At 42.0% G+C, this 7833-nt stretch overlaps 1 long non-coding RNA gene across 1 annotated transcript; it reads right to left on the bottom strand.

Annotated features, from left to right (window-relative positions):
- Positions 1-1352: 1352 nt before the first annotated feature.
- LOC137546033 (uncharacterized) lies at positions 1353-2592 on the bottom strand. The gene is made up of 3 exons (XR_011026157.1): positions 2556-2592; positions 1947-2032; positions 1353-1513 (listed from the first exon to the last, which is right to left on the bottom strand). It is a non-coding gene; the product is annotated as an uncharacterized lncRNA (long non-coding RNA).
- Positions 2593-7833: the final 5241 nt, after the last annotated feature.

Here is a 7833-nt window from a genome sequence, read left to right as displayed (position 1 = left end):
AAGGCATGTTTGTCTTCTGGGGACTGAGATTTGCGCCACAGTCTCTCAAGTTTTCGGCCTTGTCTTTTCAGCTTTTTTATGGCGTTATCAAACCACTGTGCATGATGGTGTGGAGTAAGATATTTGGTGCACAGAGGAGCAATGGTCTCAAAGGTGGAGGACACACATTTGTTGTATTTAAACACCAGAGTATCAGGGTCCAAGCTGGAATCAGTCAATTCATCAAAGCTAAGGTTATCTCAGATGTGTTGAGGTGTTAGCCCTTTTAAGCGGCGGTATTTTATTTGATTCTTGACCTGTTGTTTGACAGCTGGTGTTGGTCATGCGTATGCATGGCCAACTTCAACACAAATGCAAGTAACTTTCCACCCAGTGGAATGAATATGTATTTGCAGAAAACCCAGCAAATATGTGCAGGGCCGGATTTCTGGACAGGCCAAAAAGGCCCAGGCATTGGGCAGCTGCAGCCTAAGGTGGCACCTGTACATGGAAGTGGATCTGCTACATATAAAAGAGGAGGGTGAAAATCGGGAGTAGAGATGGCTCGAACCTCCGATTTTCGCGAACCTCGAATGCGAAACTCCGCAAAAAGTTCGGTTCGCGCGCACTTTTCGAACCACAATAGACTTCAATGGGGAGGCGAACTTTGAAAACCAGAAACATTTATGCTGGCCACAAAAGTGATGGAAAAGATGTTTCAAGGGGTCTAACATCTGAGTTTTTGCATGGCGGAGTGGGATACACGCCAAAAGTCCCGGGGAAAAATCTGGATTTGATGCACAGCAGCTTTTTAAGGGCAGAAATCACATTGCATGCTAAATTGGAGGCCTAAAGTGCTTTAAAACATCTTGCATATGTATACATCAATCAGGTATTGTAAATAGTGTACTGGTTCACACTGACAGACCAAACTCACTGTGTAATGCACCGCAAACAGCTGTTTGTGTAGTGACAGCCGTGCTGGACTGGTGTGCACCATGGCCAGATTGCTCTTCCTCAGTGATATCAGGTAATGTCTGACTGCCTTATCAACTATCGATGGTTCTTTCTCTACCATCGTTAAAGCTTACATCTATTTTTTTAAATAACTTTTTCTGCTGGCTGTTCAGTACCTTTAACGAGAATCTGTTATGGAAGGAAAGTCTTAGAAGAGAAATTCAGGATACTGTCCTTTAAATGTGTAAAGGATCAAAACACAGTCCTTTTTCAGGGCAGTCCACCTTGCCCCGTAACACTTGTTTATATATCTTTAAAAGGACTATAGCAACTAGTGCAATCTCAAAAAGGCAACAGAAAAAATCTCTGAAAAAACTTTATTCACACGAGTAAAAAACATCCAAAAACATGGTTCTTCAATATCACAATGGTAGGTCTTGGGAGTACAATAAATTAATTTTAAATCAGTTAATGGTTATAGCTTTGCGGGTATAAACTTCAAGGCAACGACACATGTTCGTTTCGGGCTTTTTATGTAGAGTAAAGTATGCCCTTCATCAGGCCGTGATACCCAGCTCTATAAATAAAAACAATATATAACAGCATATTAAAATCAAATTCATATAATTCCATCAGAGATGCGACAAAGAAATTGTCGCAACGAAAAGAACCCAATACCAAGTAGGGTATATGGCATGTACACCAGGTTCAATCCAAGAACCTACATGTCAAAATAACCCCAGAAAAAGGCTAAGTGAAGGATCAAACCAGAGATTGAATGTGTTTGAATTGGAGAAGATATATAGAAAAGACCAAAATCCAGAGGAGAATAGTAGAGGAGAATAGGATGTGAACCACCTCCTAAGGACTAGTAAATATCAGTCCTCTTGTTCACACATTATTTCCAAGATGAAAACAAGAAATATATAGTGTGTAAGGCTTTACTAAGCCAAAGATTTGAGTGGTAAACATGAAAAAATAACAACATAGCAAAAAAAGAGTCAGCAAACCTGCGTAGCCAAACCAACAAGGAAGACCGGTCAAGAAAAAGAAGCCATGTATTGGGGGGCGTCTGAACTCACCAGACGCACACAACCTAAAAATTCACAGGTACAAAAACAGCCTATCAAAAAAATGGCAAACAGTGTCAAGGCATGTAGCATAGCTAACCATCTCCCACAGGGCAATCCAAAGAGAATCCCTATAATCCGGGGATACCCAAACATATGCCCCCCATAAAACAATAGAGGGGGTACCCTGCAGAGTGTAAAACTAAATACTATTGTCCCCCCTGGATGTCCCACCCATAAGCATCCATAGAAACCCATATATACACACATGCACCAGACAAGAAGAAAACCCCATATATATATATATATGTGTGCAAAGCATAGAATTCTGTAGTCTGGTGCATATCTGCAAACACAGGCATCCCCACGGAAAAAACCAAGGCATATAACACAACAAGGACAGTGAAAAACAAGGCTGCATGCAAGAGCATACTCAGCACAAATGACCAAAAAACGCCATAAAAATGACATAAAAACGAATGCCCACATTTAAGGTATCGACAGAGACTGACCTGATAAATATAAAATATATCAAGCAAGTGAACTTACTTTCCAACGGCAGGAGGCAGGTGCTGCAAAAGGAAACCCAATCAAGGACGGCGTGCAGCGCTGTTTAAATATTACCTCCAGTACTGATATCCTGTGAGGATCAGCCAATCCGAGGCCCCACCTAATACAGAGCCACGCTGGGACGCACGCACGGACATGACGTCCGCGTATAGGAAGCCGCTCTCTCCCCTCACGGAGAGTACTCGGAGAGGAGTCGTCCCCTCCCACCAGGAATGACGTCAGCCGCCCTTAACACCAATGAGAGGCGACACCACTCGTAATGGCACTATAGCCCAAGAGAGGGTGTGTGTCTAAAGAAAGCACCAATGGGGATAAATTAAGAAGGCAAGACCACGCTGGAGCGCAAGGGAAAATATGTGTAGTTTAAAATACACTGCGCTCAGTATAAGAAAAATAAATGAAAAAATAGCTACAAGGACAAAAATTGGGCACATTTAAATAAAAATGAGCAGGTGTACACAATACCTTATAGAGATCACCACTGAGATGGGCCATAACGATTTAAAGGGGCATAGCAGAGATTACTACAGTTAAACAGACAGACGCCTCAAAAGAGACTAGATCAGATTGCCATGGGGGAGACAGTCCCGGGGGAAATACAACAACACTTAGATAATATATAATATACGTTGCATTACATGCCCGAACACCACATAAAAACCAAAAAATACCAGAATTCCCGGATATTGGTATGGACCACGCAGTAGCCAAAAATGGAAGTCGGTCGATAGATCCACCATCTACATTCACCTCTGAAAAGAAAAGAAGAAGAAAAAAAGAGATAAACAACCAAAAAGAGATGAACAATGGGAAACAAGTCATGTGGTTCGGCACATATAAAAATACAAAGCCAGCTTTACAATGTAGCAAATGTATCAAAAAGACACCATTGTCTACAACGGCCTGTACTCGGCGTTTAGTCCAGCTGGAGTTAGTGTCTGTAAAAATCTAATCCAGCGGGCCTCTTTATGCAGTAAAGTTGTTTCTCTATTGCCACCCCTTCTTGGGGGAGGAACTATATCAAGGACACAGAATCTTAACTGGTTTGCTGAATGGCCCATTAAAACAAAATGTTGGGCCACTGGAGAGTCAATTTGAGACGGGTCAAGATTGCGCCTCAAGGCTACATTAATCTTAGACCTATGTTCAATAATGCGCTCCTTAACAGCTCTAGTGGTTTCCCCCACATACATCTTGCCACATGGACACTTAATGCAGTAAACCACATATTCAGTGTCACACGTGGCATAATGAGAGAGTTTGACTGGAAATCCCTTCATGGGGTGATCAATACTCTTGCCCTTCAGGACTAGTTGGCAGCATGAGCAATGTAAGCACGGAAACGTGCCCTTGCGCACAGGTGCCAAATGTCTCTGGGCCTCAATTCTACAAGATCCCACATCAGCCCTAATCAAATGGTCCCTTATAGACTGTGCTCTCTTGTAGGCCATCATTGGTGCCTGTCTGAATGCTGGTATCTCTGTACTAATTGATCGCAAGATAGGCCAATGTCGTCTGACCACACCTGCAACCCTGGACGAAAGTGTATTAAAGGACGTGGCCAAAATCATACGTTCCTGTCTATTAGTTTCCATGCTTTTGGGGGATTTTTTTAGCAAGTCACCTCGCTCACGTTTCATTACATCTCTTTTAATGCGTTCAACCAGTTTTTTAGGATAATGTCTATCAATAAACCTGGATGTCATCCCAGACATCCGTCTTTCCACTTGCTGTTCATCACTAACAATTCGACGCACCCGCATGAGCTGAGACTTAGGTAATGACTCCCGCAGAGGTCTGGGGTGAAAGCTATGGAAATCAAGAAGAGTGTTACGGTCCGTGGGTTTAGAGAACAGGTCAAACGACAGTAGCCGACCTCGCCTACATACATTGACATCTAAGAATGCAATTTGGGACATATCTACATTAAAAGTAAACTTCAATGCAGTGGAGGCACCCTGGAGCTCCTCGTAGAAGAGGTCAAAGGAGGACCGGGGCCCCGCCCAGACCAAAAATATGTCATCAATGTATCTACGCCAAGTGCAAGCGTAATTTTTAAAAAGGTCGTTGCGGTACACCCAGTCCTCCTCGAACCTCTCCACGAATAAGTTGGCATACACAGGGGCCACATTAGAGCCCATCGAAGATCCCCTTCGTTGCAGGTAAAAAGTGTCCTGAAAGAGGAAGAAATTCCTCTCCAACACCAATTCTAGGAGGGACATGATGAACTCAACCTGTAGTCCACTCACGGTAAGATCGCCCAATAAGGATTGTCGTACAGCTGCCTTTCCCTCACTATGTGGAATGCACGTATAGAGTGACTCTATGTCTAGTGTAATAAGTAGGCAATCCTCATGGGGCAAGATCAGCTCACTCATTTGGTTAATAAAGTCAGATGTGTCCCTAATGTATGATCTCTGGCTGAGCATGTACTTTCTAAGTACCTTATCCAGAAAGATAGCGGTGTGACTAAATACTGAATCACACCCAGCCACAATAGGTCTCCCAGGTGGCTGATCAAGTCTCTTGTGGATTTTGGGCAGACAATAGATGACCGGTGTAACTGGTTTATCATTATAGAGAAATTCAAAAAGTTTTTGGTCAATAATATTGCTGTCCAAAGCATCACACAAGATAACTTTGAGCTCACCCAGAAATACACATGTCGGGTCGACATCCAGCTTCCTATAAACCCCTTCATCACTGAGTTGCCGTAAAATTTCTGATACATAATCATCCTTATTCAATATCACAACAGCTCCACCCTTATCGGCTGGTTTTACTACTATCGATGAGTTTTTCTTAAGATTGTATAAAGCCTCCTTTTCGGCTCGACTCAGATTATGTTTCACATAAGGCAACCCCCCTCTTTTAGATTCTAATTCCAACTTAGCGATGTCACGTTTCACTGATTTAATATACGCCTCTACATGTTCATTACCTTCTGGTGCTCTATTACCTGTGGGGGAAAAAAGGTTAAGTTCCTTTGCATCATATAGAGCCAGGTCGGGTGTCTTTTTTGGAACAATGGGTTGCCTAGAGAAAAAACTTTTCCATCTTAGTTGATTAAAGAATTTTTCAAGCTCAATGTCCAAAGAGAAAAAGTCAGGAGTAGCTGTCGGACTAAAGGATAGTCCCTTAGATAACACTGATAATTCATCAGCCGATAATTGGTAGGTGGAGATATTGATCACAGGTGAAAGGTCAGATTTTTTGACTAGTGGCTCAGAGGCTACGTACGATCTCGGAAGTAGTATTCCCGTCTCGGCATCTGTTTTTGCTGTCGTCTCTTGGGGGGTCGGGCTGATGAAGACCCCGTGACCCCTAAAAAAGAGGATGATTCCGACATAGAGGAGCCAGTGGAGGGCGCTGGGGAATTTGGGGGCTCTGATCCCTGTCTGGGGAATCTGCGTCTCAGTTTTCGTGGGCCCCTTCCTCCTCCTGGAGTTGTCGGGGCATTTTTTTGTTGCCATCTGTAAACGTAGCCTGATGTATAGTCCCGGCAATCTCTCTGGAACTTCTCTTTTTTATTTTGTAAAGCTTCCTTTTTATACTTCTCTAGGGCATCCTCTAATAATGCAATTTGAAATTCAAAAGCTTCTCTGTTAGCCTTCTCAGAAAGTTTACTCCGGATTTCCTTTGCCTCTGATTTAAAGCCAGGAAGTTTCTTATAGATCCACTCCACATACAGTAGGAGAATATCAAATGATGATTTGTTCAGTATACCCTCGAACCGGCACAGGAACTCACGATCGTCTGTAAACAGATTAGGGCGAATATGCGATCTAACACCCCTCGGGATTTTTTTGTTTTTATAGTACTCAGCTAGCGTCTGTCCATGAAGTTCCAAATCTATAATATATTTCTCAATTCTTTCGAGATCTTTCCAGTCAACAGATGTACTGTCAATCTCGTCTAGGATTTTGCAACAACCATCAACATTACTCAAGATGCGTTTGATATCTTCATCCAAATAGGAAAAAATAGAGATATTGCCAGATTGCAAATTGTCCTCAGTAAGAGGAGACAGCCCATTTGTTGACATTTATGTTCCTCTCAAAGGATGGGCTAAAGAGATAATTCTTAGATTACAGCAAAGCTAAGGAATCCCAGGTGGATTATTCGGCTTAGAAGAGAAATTCAGGATACTGTCCTTTAAATGTGTAAAGGATCAAAACACAGTCCTTTTTCAGGGCAGTCCACCTTGCCCCGTAACACTTGTTTATATATCTTTAAAAGGACTATAGCAACTAGTGCAATCTCAAAAAGGCAACAGAAAAAATCTCTGAAAAAACTTTATTCACACGAGTAAAAAACATCCAAAAACATGGTTCTTCAATATCACAATGGTAGGTCTTGGGAGTACAATAAATTAATTTTAAATCAGTTAATGGTTATAGCTTTGCGGGTATAAACTTCAAGGCAACGACACATGTTCGTTTCGGGCTTTTTATGTAGAGTAAAGTATGCCCTTCATCAGGCCGTGATACCCAGCTCTATAAATAAAAACAATATATAACAGCATATTAAAATCAAATTCATATAATTCCATCAGAGATGCGACAAAGAAATTGTCGCAACGAAAAGAACCCAATACCAAGTAGGGTATATGGCATGTACACCAGGTTCAATCCAAGAACCTACATGTCAAAATAACCCCAGAAAAAGGCTAAGTGAAGGATCAAACCAGAGATTGAATGTGTTTGAATTGGAGAAGATATATAGAAAAGACCAAAATCCAGAGGAGAATAGTAGAGGAGAATAGGATGTGAACCACCTCCTAAGGACTAGTAAATATCAGTCCTCTTGTTCACACATTATTTCCAAGATGAAAACAAGAAATATATAGTGTGTAAGGCTTTACTAAGCCAAAGATTTGAGTGGTAAACATGAAAAAATAACAACATAGCAAAAAAAGAGTCAGCAAACCTGCGTAGCCAAACCAACAAGGAAGACCGGTCAAGAAAAAGAAGCCATGTATTGGGGGGCGTCTGAACTCACCAGACGCACACAACCTAAAAATTCACAGGTACAAAAACAGCCTATCAAAAAAATGGCAAACAGTGTCAAGGCATGTAGCATAGCTAACCATCTCCCACAGGGCAATCCAAAGAGAATCCCTATAATCCGGGGATACCCAAACATATGCCCCCCATAAAACAATAGAGGGGGTACCCTGCAGAGTGTAAAACTAAATACTATTGTCCCCCCTGGATGTCCCACCCATAAGCATCCATTTTCTTGACCGGTCTTCCTT

Source organism: Hyperolius riggenbachi, chromosome 1 (assembly GCF_040937935.1).
Source record: "Hyperolius riggenbachi isolate aHypRig1 chromosome 1, aHypRig1.pri, whole genome shotgun sequence".
NCBI lineage: Eukaryota > Metazoa > Chordata > Amphibia > Anura > Hyperoliidae > Hyperolius > Hyperolius riggenbachi.
This window is presented reverse-complemented; position numbering and strand designations above follow the sequence as displayed.